Source organism: Notamacropus eugenii, chromosome 2, assembly GCF_028372415.1.
Source record: "Notamacropus eugenii isolate mMacEug1 chromosome 2, mMacEug1.pri_v2, whole genome shotgun sequence".
Taxonomy (NCBI): domain Eukaryota; kingdom Metazoa; phylum Chordata; class Mammalia; order Diprotodontia; family Macropodidae; genus Notamacropus; species Notamacropus eugenii.
The window spans coordinates 273,600,263-273,614,938 of record NC_092873.1 but is presented as its reverse complement, the minus strand read 5'-3'; the positions used below and the strand labels follow the sequence as shown (position 1 = coordinate 273,614,938).

Below are 14,676 nucleotides of genomic sequence, written 5' to 3'. Positions count from 1 at the left end.
CTTTATCGGAAATAAAAACTTATGGTGCCCTTATAATCCATTCTTCAGCAAATGCAATTAAATTTCACAGGTGCTAGCTCTATAAAGATCAGACTCCAAAGCAGAGATATTTGAAGTAATACAGATCTTGTTTTCCTTAATATATCTTTGATAAGAGAATGAGAGTTATAAGTACAATCTTTAACATAATAGGTTTCTTTCTTGATGAGAATATTTTCCGGAATTTTCCTTGATGCTCTGATGTTTAATGTTCAGTAACTAAAATATATTTGTTCGCAACAAATGTATGATAGCCACAGTAGAAATGTCTTTTTTTCATTACAAGGTAGACTGAGAGCTTGTGGTCAGTCTATTTGCCATTTGACAGAGTTTGACACAACTGAATTAACCTCTTACTTGTACTGAAAGTGTCATTTACACCAAAGGAACTTCCTGGTTGGCAGGGTGGCCCCAAGGCAAAAATCCTGCGGCCTAAGTCATATTGAAGATTCAGGTTACCTCCAAAAGGAAATTTACTCTTTTTTTTATGAAGACATTATCAATTTTATAATGTGTGGTTAAAGCCACAATATGTCATATTCCTCTAAAGGGAATTTGTTATTTACTACACTTCTTTTGGAAATAAAAATCAGGATCATTTTATTGAAAAGATGCCTCGTTGGGAAGGATTAAGTTGAGTCAGCTTTATGCAACTAACAATAAGAAAAAATTGATTCTGTGGAATGTCAAGTTTATAGAGATTGGAACTGTGCTTGTGATTTCACTGGTATAAAAACTTCATAGTGAAGTGCTCGGGGTCAAGGCCCGAACCCCTGGATCCCCCTGACCCACAGGCTTCTACTCTGTGGGCCCTGAAGGAAGGAGACTGGAGACAAGATGATCCAGGCAACAACAACTCTTTATTCAGCTGAGGGTTAGGGTTTATAAAGGCTGATCCACCAATCACATACATGCTGAGCTCATCCCATTACTTCACCATCTCATGACTGTTCCACATCCTTACACCCGCAGTAAGGAAGAAAGCTTATCTTGTTCCTGCAGCTAGTTCCTGGGTTCCCAGGCTCACTTGTAACTTTACTGTACAGGACATTGGTATCTGCAGGAACATCAGGTTCCAGGGTCACACAGAGCTTCTGCCAGGGTGCGCATCAGCACCGTTCCCACGGGAACAGGCTTTGCCTCTGACTTGCACCCCCTGGGACCCTCTGGGCCCCTTACAACTCCCCCTTTTTGTTTTTGCAGCTCTGAGGTACCATACAAGCAATTCCAGGGGAGCCACAGTTTTGATCCAAGTCCGTAGTTCTATACAGGTGAAGTCTGGTATCTGTCCCATCACAATCACTACTATTATACTGCTCTGCACCTCTGCCCACATTCTTGCTAACCCTCCTACATATAGTACATATAGCTAATTAGCAGGCCTAAGGCCATAGCAGATGTAAAGAAACAAGCAATCACAACACAGCTAATACATAGTTTTTGTCACATCTAACAGCCAGATGTTGCACCATCTCTTTCTACAGAGAATGTATACTCTTGAGTTTGATACCAAGTATGATTTACCTTAGCAGGGAACATAGCATATGTGGGTTGCTGTATAATCATAGCAAAGGGGTCTGATTGAGAATTGATACATCGAGATAAAGTACAATACATATCATCCTTAATACCTCATGGTGGTGTGTCTGGTCTTGAAGGAGTGGTGGCCTAATAAGTGAGGATCCTGTTCCAATCAAAATAGCAATATATACATCTGAGTAACAATATACATACATCTGACATCTGAGTGACAATATAAATACAACTGAGTCTAGGATACACATGACTGGTCAGTGAACAGTAATACGTAACTGGCACATGAATCCTATAGGTTCAGCTGACTACTACAGGAGGAAGGGAGATAACGGCTGCTGCTGGGGCAGACTGTGTCCTTGAGGGAGATAACGGCTGCTGCTGGGGCAGACTGTGTCCTTGATTCCAGTATTAGGGTCCGAGGACATACGGTCAACTGTATACAATGCGAATTCAGTCTTAGGGCCCAAGTACATCTGGCCAAACTGAGGGCCCACTACGGCCAAACTGAGGGCCCACGTCACTCCCCCTTTTTGTTTTTTGATGAAGAGAAGAACCCAGATCTACGGCGTAAGGGACGAAGGTCTCAGCGTCTGCAGCTGGCATCCTGATGAGAGGGGACGGAGAGCCGTCCCAGGCACACAAGGTCCCAATAGTGGAGAGGTCACAGCAGTCCAGAGGGTAACGAGCCGCAGACAGTAAGTCACATAGAGCCAGAACCGTTATCTCCAAAGTGGAAGACACGAAACCTGGAGGAGACAAAGCTGGCAAGGAGGTGAAGCAAGCAAAGGCCAAAATCGACCAGAAGGGGTTAAAAATGGTAGTTACATCATTCTGCTGTCTTCTGAACATACGTCCCCACACTTTCCCTACATGCTTAAACCCCCTGAAACTGGCACAAAAGTACCTGGAGCAACGATCGGGGGATATGAAGGACCTTGACGACCCCATACACCCCACCTTCCCGTCTGCTTTCCATAGTGTCAATCAAACCTGTGATGCATCCAAAGCTGTTGAACCCACCATCCAGACTGCTTCCCGTCCACAATCTTCCTACCACAGACAGGATAGCGCACAAGGCATAGCGTCACTAGCAGAGCTGTAGGGCTATACACAAAAGAGGCCCCTAACTCAAACTGCACAACTGAAGAGATGTCCAGCAATATTGCACAGGCTTGTTTATGTCCATGCTGGAAGAAAACTCGTAGAAATGAAGTGGAGAATGCAGTCACACATGAATTTCAGCTGTTGCGTATCAAAATTGCAAGATCTTTTCTGCTTCAGCACGTCTTCCAGAAATATGTCCGGTGCCTTTACAACAGTGTCACTTTAAGAAAAAGCAGTCAAAACCGTTTACAATGATAGTGAAAGCGAAAGTAACATTCCTCGAAGGAACCAAAGCCGTAATTATCACAGAATGCTCAGGGAAAATGCGCAGGGGAATTTCGTGTTGGTAGCAGTATAAGACTGATTACAGAAAAATGGTACTTCTTTTAAAATGCTTCTACACAATGAGGACATCTTAGGGTGAAAGGAATGTACATAAATGTTTGATCATACCAAGTTCAGGTAAAATAATATTAGTGTTCCGATAAAAATAATATTGGTGTTCCCAGTACAAAAGGGCTCACATGTGTTGCTGGTCACTTGCTATATTCAGAGACATTTGCTATAGAAGGAAAAGCAGAGACATGTGGCATACCAAATAAGACAGGGTAAAACATCCTTGACTCTGTTTGAATTGGGTAACAGTGCAATACTCCAAACCACGCAGTATCTATTTCATAGCCAGACTCAGGAATAGTCAGGTGAGAAACATTCCTTTTTCCAGGACACAAGGGAAAAACTGACCAGGAGGATCCCATCCTAGAGTGAGTCTAGAATTGTCCCCTCGGTGTTTCGTATCCAGATACAAACTTCACCTGTTAACAGTGCAGGATCACAGTCCTTCTGAGTAACTTGTGGCAATTCTCTCAGATACTGATATTTAATGCAAGCAACGATACCCAAATTCAAACTCAAACTTAAAATGAAACTAGCTATAGTCCCAAATGCCTTTACCTTAAACAGCAAGTTTCACTGCTCACAGCAAGTTTCACTGCTCACAGCCCAGAACCAGACACGGTCATTTCCATACTCATGGAGTTGCAATAAGCAATGAAGATTAACAGGACTCACATACATATGAGATTTCACTTAAAGGTCAATTATTAAAAATCTTTTCTATCTATTACAACTATTGAGCAAGGCACATTCATTGTTATGAATTATATAAGCCAAACAGATTTCTTTCTTGGGACTGATGACCTTGTCCACATGAAAGAGGCCTTGGCAGTTTTACAAAATAAAAGGAATTGGCATGAATCCCATGCTTGCCAAACCCCAAACATATAGGAGGACTGTTCTGAATGGGCAGAACCAGTCTAAATAAAATTTTTACTCCGTTCTTTTCTTTCTATACGCAGTACTCAATTAACAATTTTAGGTTTAGCATTAAAACAGCAACTTCAAAACGTAGGTAACACTCTTACAACTTTCAAAAATGATACACAACTTATTTTAGCTGTAACTTCTGTAACAGTCAAGGGGGAAAATACCTGGTTTCTCTAAAGGGCAATCACAGCACTATAAGACAAGGGTACAGGACAGGTAAAGTTTACAATAACATAATTTGTTTTACATGAGTTTCCCAACAACTCTAGTGTCAACAAAATTCAGAGTTAAATTGCCTTTTGTAACACAATTTCTGGAGTACCATGATCACTTAATGTACAATACAAGACAGTGTTATTACAGTTTAGAAACACAATAGTAACCCAAACAGTGAACTGTAGGTACCATTATTTACATTTCCAATATACACTCATTCATAGAAGACTGGGGAATTCTTCCAGATTTGCTCAACAAAATCTTGACACTGGCTTAAGTGGGGCTTAATTCCTTCCTTATCACACAGCTTATATAAGTGACTAGCAAGCACTGCCTTCTCCTCAGGCTTGATCAGTGGGACACTATACCCCTGACCCATGGTTCCCGTTTAACTGCGAGGCGCTGCTACCCAGCGACTTCTTCCCGCTTCCTGCGAGGCTCTCTCTGCGCTGTTAATCAGCGACTTCTTCCCACTACGCGCGTGGGGATCTCTGCGCCGGCTGACGGCGACTTCTTCCCGCTGCGCGCGCGGGGCTCACTGCGCTGTCTAACAGCGTCTTCTTCCCGCTCCCAGCGGGGCTCCCCCGTCTCCCCACTGCCCGCAGTGAGGGACTCGCGCTGGCTGTCCAGCGACTTCTTCCCGCGGTTAGCGGGGATCTCTGCGCTGCCTGGCAGCGACTTCTTCCCGCGGTCAGCGGGGATCTCTGCGCTGATGAACAGCGACTTCTTCCCGCTCCCAGCGGGGCTCACCTTACTCGCTTACGGGCGTTTGGTCCTTCCCCCCAACTATGGGGGGCCTGTGGTCCCTGTGCTTACCCCAGTCCCCAAAACTTTGTGAATCTGCCCTGTCTGAATTATCCAATGAGAAGCGACATCATACACTTAAAACAATTACAGCAAAGAAACTTTTTTCTCTTATTGGTGAGGCATGAGATGATTAAAACACTAGTTAGGTTGCCTCCATAAGATGAGGGGAAAAAGTTCCCCAATTTCTGGTCTGTCTCCCCACCTTCACAACCTGGCCAGGGTTAAAAGGTAGAAAGAGAGAGAGAATTTTACCAACAACTTTTCAAGGTACTACCCAAGTTATTCTAGTGGGCTTAGATAGCAGCCCCTACTAAAACTGTACATACATTGTTTCTTGGTACATGTTTCTGACCTGACCTGAACTGACTTTAGCAGTCACAGAAACTAAACAAGAGGAGTTCCTCTCTTTCTCTCTCCCATTCTCTTCCCTGATGCTGCAGCCATCAGAGAGAGAGAAACAGAGGGGGAGGAAAAGAGATAACTGCATTCCAACCAGCACAAGGGCATCGGCGGTAGTAACACACAAACACATGCACACAAATCACAGAAAGACAGAACACAGACACAGACACTATGTACAACCTAGGTATGTGGCTTTCTTTCTTTCACTGTGGCCACTCGGTACCATTGTCTGAGGCGTTGAGTCTCCTTGTTGGGCTTGGCTCTCCATGCTGTCAGGTTTGTCCCTCCTTCAGGTCCTGGGCTAGAGTATTGTTGTGGCAGGGCTCCTCGGCATTCTGAGGGCCAATGACCCTTTCTTCTACACTTTGGGCATGGTGTTTTAGGCCTCACTCCTGGCCTGCTCCTACAGTCTTTTTTAAAATGACCTGTTTTTCCACAGCTATAACATTTCTGTCCTTGTCTCATGCTGGCAGCTTCAGTTCTATACTGTCTCTTTACCTGTTCCTTCACATGAGCTGCGAATGTTACCGAACCTACATCTTCACACCTTTGCATCATGTCTTCCACTCCTGCAGTTCTGGGCAATCCTGTCATAGCCATTCTACCATCTGTATAAGTTCCTGTTCGTTTTTTCTGTAGCTTTGGATATAATCTCTCTGGACTAAGCTCTCTACCTGTTTTATCTATAAGCAGGGTTACTCACAGTCTGTAACTTTCTTCTTCTTGTCCCAGTCAGCCGAGTGCACGTCTCTCCCAAGCTCCACAGAACCACCGGGGCACTGACTGGAGCATGCAGGTGGCATCACTCTCGTGCGATTCCGAGCCCACGCCTTGCAGGGGGACCTCGGTTTCCCTTCCAGTCCCTGTTCGGGCGCCAATTGCTCGGGGTCAAGGCCCGAACCCCTGGATCCCCCTGACCCACAGGCTTCTACTCTGTGGGCCCTGAAGGAAGGAGACTGGAGACAAGATGATCCAGGCAACAACAACTCTTTATTCAGCTGAGGGTTAGGGTTTATAAAGGCTGATCCACCAATCACATACATGCTGAGCTCATCCCATTACTTCACCATCTCATGACTGTTCCACATCCTTACACCCGCAGTAAGGAAGAAAGCTTATCTTGTTCCTGCAGCTAGTTCCTGGGTTCCCAGGCTCACTTGTAACTTTACTGTACAGGACATTGGTATCTGCAGGAACATCAGGTTCCAGGGTCACACAGAGCTTCTGCCAGGGTGCGCATCAGCACCGTTCCCACGGGAACAGGCTTTGCCTCTGACTTGCACCCCCTGGGACCCTCTGGGCCCCTTACAGTGAAGCAATTTCTTCTGTCAGTTCAGATCACCTCTTTCTCTGCAACTTGTAGTCTAAAGATCATTAAACTCAAATAGAAGATTACTCAGATGTAAGGATCCTTGTAAGTCTCATGTTGACTAAGAAAACCACATATTAACATTATCTGTGTTCTGTTGGATTTTGATTTATTTTGTTAAATATCCCCAATTATATTTTCATGAATACATCATATCCTTTTTAGAAAAAGCTGACAAATTTGACTTTACTTGTAACCTATTTCTAATATACATTTTCATTATATTTTTTCCTTTAACATTTTTCCTTAAAGTTTTACCTTTTTTTTCTGGCTTTTAAATTTGATCTCTGCTTCTGGGGCCCAGGGGGCACTGTCCCAGACTTCTTGTGCTTGAACTGGGGGCTTCTTTACTGGTTTCCTGTGCTGGGGCCTCAGGTACTGGAAGTTGGATGTTGTAGTGGTCTGGTAGTTTACCTGATGCTGAGCTGGAGGTGGAGTTGGTATTTGCCTGCTCCTCTACCCTGGAGCTCAGGATCTCGTACTGGTCAGCTGACGTGGGGCTTGTTGCTGGCTTGCTGGTACACCTCTTTTCCTATCCTGTTGCCCTTCAGCCACTGCAAGAGGGACCTTTCCCGTTAATCCCCCTAGCCTCCTGACCTAAAAGATTGCCATACCCCATCTTTCTGCTGGTTCCACTATTCCAAGATTTTTCCTGGGGCAATATTCTCTGGGTTTTTCAAGGTCAAAAAGGGAGGATGAGAGTGACTTACTGCTTATGCTGCCATCTTGGATCCTGGAACTTACTTAAAGTTTTGAGTTCCAAATTCTATCCCTCCCCTCCCCTCTCTTTGAGACTGTAAGCAGTCGGATATAGCTTATACATGTTCAATTATGTAAAACATTTCCATATTAGTCATTTTCCCAATTATATTTTAATCTGTTTGGAGCCGTACTTCACAGACTAGGGACACATGTGACATTTGTGGTCTAGAGCACATAGTGGTCTAGTGCCTTGCCCAAGTTCACACAGCCAGTGTGTGTCAGAAGCAGACTTGAACCCAGGTTTTCTTGCACTTGAGGTCATCTTTACCTACTATGACCTGCAGCTTGTAGGTTGACATTTTAAGAAAGCACTTCTCCAAGAGAATTCTCTTTCCTTCTCATGTTTAGCTCTTTTTCCCATTGCTATTTAGTTGTGAATAAGTTTATTATATTTTATGTATGTGTCAAAATGGGCATATAGTCATATAAGTCAGAACAATTATCATTAAGAAGAGCTTTTTAAAGAAAACACTTTTGATGAATGTGCTTTAAATCTTTTTTTGTCATAACTCCTTTTATCCTTGATAGAAGACAATAACTCAAAAAGTCTTCTGTGGTACATAAGGAAAGGATAGGAAACAAGGAAGTTATTATAGTAACTCAGTGATATGAAGAAATATATTTGCCATACTATGGCCCAATTACAAAATAGTAAAGCAGGAACAAAACACAATAATGCTGTTTTTTCTATTTGTTTCAGTAAGTTTAGCACAGCAGGAAACGGGGGCATTTCTCCTAGCTAGTGCATCAAATCTGCAGTTTAAAATGGAACTGCAAATGGAAGTTATTTTAAAGGCATCATATATAAGCTAATAACCTTGGTTATATAAATGGGATAATTATATAGCATGTGATATATTTAATTTTATTTTATTGTATTTCATACCTTGGGTTAAGGAGTATATGTGTATGTATGGAGGGAATGGGAGTATTCAGTCTGAAAACTTTAACAAACATATGTTTTAGAAATATAAAATCTAAATTCTGTGACACTTCAGTGTTGCTTATGACTTTATAAAACTTCGGTGTGAAGCTTATTTTCTTAATGTCTTTTGGCAAAATGCTTTTAGATTTGTTTGTGAAACTATAGTAGCAGATATTTTTTCTGAGACATACCGGCTACAAAAACAGACTTTCTTAACAATAACCTGAAATGACTTCTTTCAAATATAGTCATAGAAAATTATCCTGATCTTTAACATTGATCTCCAGTGATTCAATTTTAACACATCGATATTCTGACAGATCATTGATCTCACCAATATATGTTCTCTATCCAATGATACATATCACAATACAGCTATACCTTTTTATCTGCTATGAGCCTTGTTCCTGTGGTCCCATAAAGCATGTTCTAGGGCTCAACAATATGTACCAGGCTCTTGCCTCTGGATCTCTTATTATCATTTCAACAGAGCATAATGACTACCTTACAACTCTCTAGCTCTAGATACTTGACTAACCCACCTTCTTTTTTGGTCATACATTTCTCTGTTGATATAACTGATACCGTTTCCTTTCAGGACTTCTTTATTTGGCTATTCACAGTGTCTGGCTTATATTAGGCACTCAATAAATTCTTTTTAAATTATCATAGGATCTTAGATATAGAACTGGAAGAATTAACTGAATTAATATTTTATAGCCTAATTACAACCACTATTCTCTTCTCTATTGACCTTTTTGATCAGGAATTTGAAAGGTTCAGGCCAGAAACAGAAACTTCTTATGGTCCTCAGAAAGTTTGCATCAACCTGGACTGTGCTACCCCTGGTATCCTTGAACAGCGTAACACTATACCTTAAGAAAGCAACAGTAGGAACCTGGAAAAGATTGGGAGAATTAGTAAACAGACAAGAAAATAATTTTTTAAAAAAGACTTCCTTGTGTTTATATGTGTATATATAGACACATACATATATACATTATATGTGTATACATAGACACATATACATATACACATATAAATATATACATATGTGTGTGTATGTATAAGACAGAGTGCCTTTGCATACACACACACACACACACACACACACACACACACACACACACACACACACACACTTGAATTCCTGGAAGGCATGAAGCAAGAGATTTCTGAGGGGGGTGAGTTAAAAATTATATTATAAATGAAAAGCACTGGAGGAAAGAATTAGAAGAGAAATGTGATCTATAGAAGAATGCCTTAGAAGGAAAAACAACAGCTTAGTACAAAATATACAAAACCTTATCTAAGCCATAGATTCCTTAAAAACTAGAATGGGCCAGACAGAAATGAATGACTCTGAAAGATGAGAAAGATGTTGAAATTAAAACATTAATAAATGTTTATTATATATTAATAAATACACTAATATTTAAAATATTAATAAATTAATAAAAATATTAAAGTTATAAATATTAAAACAAAATCCAAAAATATAATATAATATCTCATATTAAAAACAACTGTCCTGCAAAATAGATCAATGAGAGATAATTTAAGAACCATTAGACTACCTGAAATCCATGGAAAAAGCTATATATTTCCAGAAATCATAAAAGAAAACCACCCAGACCTATGAGATCTAGGGAGCAAAATGAAAATAGAAAGATTCCACTAGTTAGCCCCTGAAGCAGTCCCCCAAATGTAAAAACCAATGTCATAGACAAAATTCACATTTTCTAACTCAAAGAAAAATAATGCAAACCAGAAATAATTCAAGTGTCAGTGTGTCACAGTCAGTCAGAATCACATAGGATTTAGCAGCTGACAAAAGATGTAGGCACACAACCAAGAATAATTAACCTACAAAAATTGAGTAAATTTTTTTTTTTGTGGGAGGGACTGGTAGGAGAATAAGAGAGTAGACATCTTATATAATAACTCCCAAATACTCCTGATGAAAAGTCCAAATCTAGTATAAACTTTGAAAAATAAATACAGGAGTCAAGGAAATTCTAACAAAATAGATAAAAGTGAACAACTGGAAGGAACTTTACAAAAAGAACTGCCTATATTCTAATGGAGGAGAGGATACAAATGTTCCCTGAAAACCTTAATATTATTGAGGGGTCATGCAGTGAGTAAAATAAGAACAAGGGCCCAGGATTACTTTTGTTATATTGTGATGCTCTTAAGAAAGAAGAAGGAAAGAAAAAAGGAATCCACTAGGAAGAGAGGGGGGAGTTTATTTCAAATAAATGAAGAGTGCCCTTGCACCTCACTTAAAAAGCAAAGTAGAATGCATGCATGCCAACATGCCCAAGGACAGAAAGAGATTGGTTTGGTAATATATTTAATTCAAAAGGGAAACTAGAAAGAACCTGGAGAAAGGATAGGAAAGAATAATAGTGAGATTACAGTCTGGGAGGAATTAGTCGTAGGCAAACCAAACTAACCAGAGAGGGTGAAATGTAAAAAAGGGGGTCAAAAAGAAATAAAGCAAAAGAACCTAGGTTCTGGACAAGTGGAAAAAAAAAAAAGAAGAGGTTAATTAGTAAGACAGTAAGTATTAATTTAATGCTAAGCATTTATTTAATGCTGACTAGTCACTGTCCTAGTCACTGAGTGAAGTAGTGAGAATATGATGTTATTCAGTTGTTGTCAGCCCCATTTGAATTTTTCCTGGCAAAGATATTGGAGTGCTTTGCCATTTTCTTCTCCAGCTCAGTTTACAGATGAGGAAACTGAGACACCTGGGGTTAAGTGATTTGACTGCGGGTCACACAGCTAGTGTCTGAGGCCAGATTTGAACTCAGAAAGATGAGTCTTCCTGACTCTAGGTCTGGCACTCTATCCACTGAGCCACCTTGATGTACCTTGAGAATATAAATATTAACAGAAAGGACATGACTTAGAGGAGCTTACTTTTTAATTGGTAAGACAATGCAAAACAGAGGCTAACTGGAGAAGTCCAGAGGAGGACAGAAATGAAAGGAAATGAAGAATAGTCTGTCTTGGGCATCCTGTTCCAAGGAGAAGCACTTTCCTCTCCAATTAGAGGAAGGGAACTCAAGGTTATGAAGTGTGAGTTCCAGAGCCAAGTCGATTCTCCAGGCTGGAGAAATACAGGAGAACAGAATAAGAATGCATCAGTCATAGGGTCCTGGTGCTGAGCAAGTCCTTTCTCAATCAAAAATGATCATTTTTATAAAGAAGGAACAGGGATTGAATAGAGAGAAAAGCAGTATAAGAAAATAGAACTCAATTAACTAACATGCTTTGAATGTGAATGACATGAAACCACCCATAGAAAAGAAGAAAGCAGAACAGATTAGAAAGCAAAATGTGTTTATAAGAAACACATTTGAAAAAATAAAATCTCATGCAAAGTTAAAAGAATAGGCTAGAATAGAATCAATTATGTTTTAGCTGAAGTAAAAAAAACATAGGACTAACCTCATGAACTTAGACAAAGAAATAGCAAAAATAAGAATCTGTATTTAAAGATTTTAAAAGTAAACTACATTTTCTGGAAAATACTTTGTTAAACAAATTACTGTCTGTATTCAACATGTACGTACTTAACGTCAGCGTCAAAATATTTATGTGAAACTAACTAAATTACGAAGAGAAAGAGTAAATTGTGGAAGACATCATTAGACCCTTTAGACCTAGAAAATCTAACCTGAAAAACAATAAAAAGTTAAGGGCATAAGTATAATTTTAGAAAAGTTTGGTATGATAATTCACTGACAATTATATTGAATAAGAATATAAAGCTGTGTATATATTTTCCAAATATGCGTTACACCTTTTACAAAAAGTGACTCTTTATTACAGAATAGATTCCTCAAAAACAAATATAGAAAAGCAAAAAAAAAATTTTCTGACAATAATGCAGTAAAAATTATATTCACCAAAAACTGTTTAAAAAAGAATGAAATAATTGGTTGTTCAATATACAAATAATGGAAATAATAAATATTTTCAGTAAATATGATAATTAGGCAACATAAAAACTTGGGGCATATAGTCAAAGCAGTCCTTAAGGGAAAATTTGTATCTAAAAATGTTTTTTTTTTTTTGTTTTTTTTTTTTTATTTAGCTTTTAACATTCATTTTCACAAAATTTTGGGTTACAAATTTTCTCCCCTTTTCTCCCCTCCCCCCCCAAACGCCAAGCATTCTAATTGCCCCTCTGACCAATCTGCTCTCTCTTCTATCATCCCTCTCTGCCCTTGTCTCTGTCTTCTCTTTTGTCCTGTAGGGCCAGATAGCTTTCTATACCCCTTTACCTGTATTTCTTATTTCCTAGTGGTAAGAACATTACAGTTGATCCTAACACTTTGAGTTCCAACTTCTTTAGCTCCCTCCCTCTCCACCCCTTCCCTTTGGAAGGCAAGCAATTCAATATAGGCCAAATCTGTGTAGTTTTGCAAATGACTTCCATAATAGTTGTGTTGTATAGGACTAACTATATTTCCCTCCATCCTATCCTGTCCCCCATTACTTCTATTCTCTTTTGATCCTATCCCTCCCCATGAGTGTTGACCTCAAATTGCACTCTCCTCCCCATGCCCTCCCTTCTATCATCCCCCCCCACTCTGCTTATCCCCTTATCCTCCACTTTCCTGTATTGTAAGATAGGTTTTCATACCAAAATGAGTAGGCATTTTATTCTTTCCTTTAGTGGAATGTGATGAGAGTAGACTTCATGTTTTTCTCTCACCTCCCCTCTTTATCCCTCCACTAATGAGTCTTTTGCTTGCCTCTTTTATGAGAGATAATTTGCCCCAATCAATTCTCCCTTTCTCCTCCCAATATCTTTCTCTCTCACTGCTTGATTTCATTTTTTTTAAGATATGATCCCATCCTCTTCAATTCACTCTGTGCACTCTGTCTCTATGTGTGTGTGCGTGTGTGCATGTGTGTGTGTGTAATCCCACCCAGTACCCAGATACTGAAATGTTTCAAGAGTTACAAATATTGTCTTTCCATGTAGGAATGTAAACAGTTCAACTTTAGTAAGTCCCTTATGACTTCTCTTTGCTGTTCACCTTTTCATGGTTCTCTTCATTCTTGTGTTTGGAAGTCAAATTTTCTTTTCAGCTCTGGTCTTTTCATCAAGAATGCTTGAAAATCCTCTATTTCATTGAAAGACCAATTTTTCCCCTGAAGTATTATACTCAGTTTTGCTGGGTAGGTGATTCTTGGTTTTAGTCCTAGTTCCTTTGACTTCTGGAATATCCTATTCCATGCCCTTCGATCCCTTAATGTGGAAGCTGCTAGATCTTGTGTTATCCTGATTGTATTTCCACAATACTTGAATTGTTTCTTTCTAGCTGCTTGCAATATTTTCTCTTTCACCTGGGAGTTCTGGAATTTGGCCACAATGTTCCTAGGAGTTTCTCTTTTTGGATCTCTTTCATGCGGTGTTCTGTGGATTCCTTGAATATTTATTTTGCCCTCTGGTTCTAGAATCTCAGGGCAGTTTTCATTGATAATTTCATGAAAGATGATGTCTAGGCTCTTCTTTTGATCATGGCTTTCAGGTAGTCCCATAATTTTTAAATTGTCTCTCCTGGATCTATTTTCCAGGTCAGTTGTTTTTCCAATGAGATATTTCACATTATCTTCCATTTTTCTATTCTTCTCTCTTTGTTCTGTGATTTCTTGGCTTCTCATAAAGTCATTAGCCTCCATCTGTGCCATTCTAATTTTGAAAGAACTATTTTCTTCAGTGAGCTTTTGAATCTCCTTTTCCATTTGGCTAATTCTGCTTTTGAAAGCATTCTTCTCCTCATTGGCTTTTTGAACCTCTTTTGCCAATTGAGTTAGGCTAGTTTTCAAGGTGTTATTTTCTTCAACATTTTTTTGGGTCTCCTTTAGCAGGGAGCTGATTTGCTATTCATGCTTTGACTTCATGTCTCTCATTTCTCTTCTCAGCTTTTCCTCCACCTCTCTAACTTGATTTTCAAAATTCTTTTTGAGCTCTTCCATGGCCTGAGCCCATTGAGTGGGCTGAGACACAGAAGCCTTGATTTCTGTGTCTTTGCCTGATGGTAAGCATTGTTCTTCCTCATCAGAAAGAAAGGGAGGAAATGCCTGTTCACCAAGAAAGTAACCTTCTATAGTCTTATTTCTTTTCCCTTTTCTGGGCATTTTCCCAGCCAGTGACTTGACCTCT

General features: G+C 39.8%; 1 protein-coding gene and 1 long non-coding RNA gene across 3 annotated transcripts in view; one reads left to right on the top strand and one right to left on the bottom strand.

Moving 5' to 3' along the window:
• DPYD (dihydropyrimidine dehydrogenase) overlaps positions 1-14,676 on the top strand; it is a 1,077,299-nt gene that overhangs the window by 180,987 nt on the left and 881,636 nt on the right. The gene's annotated exons all lie outside the window — the stretch shown is intronic.
• Positions 881-6,735, bottom strand: LOC140527277 (uncharacterized). The gene is made up of 2 exons (XR_011974745.1): positions 5,611-6,735; positions 881-2,899 (listed from the first exon to the last, which is right to left on the bottom strand). It is a non-coding gene; the product is annotated as an uncharacterized lncRNA (long non-coding RNA).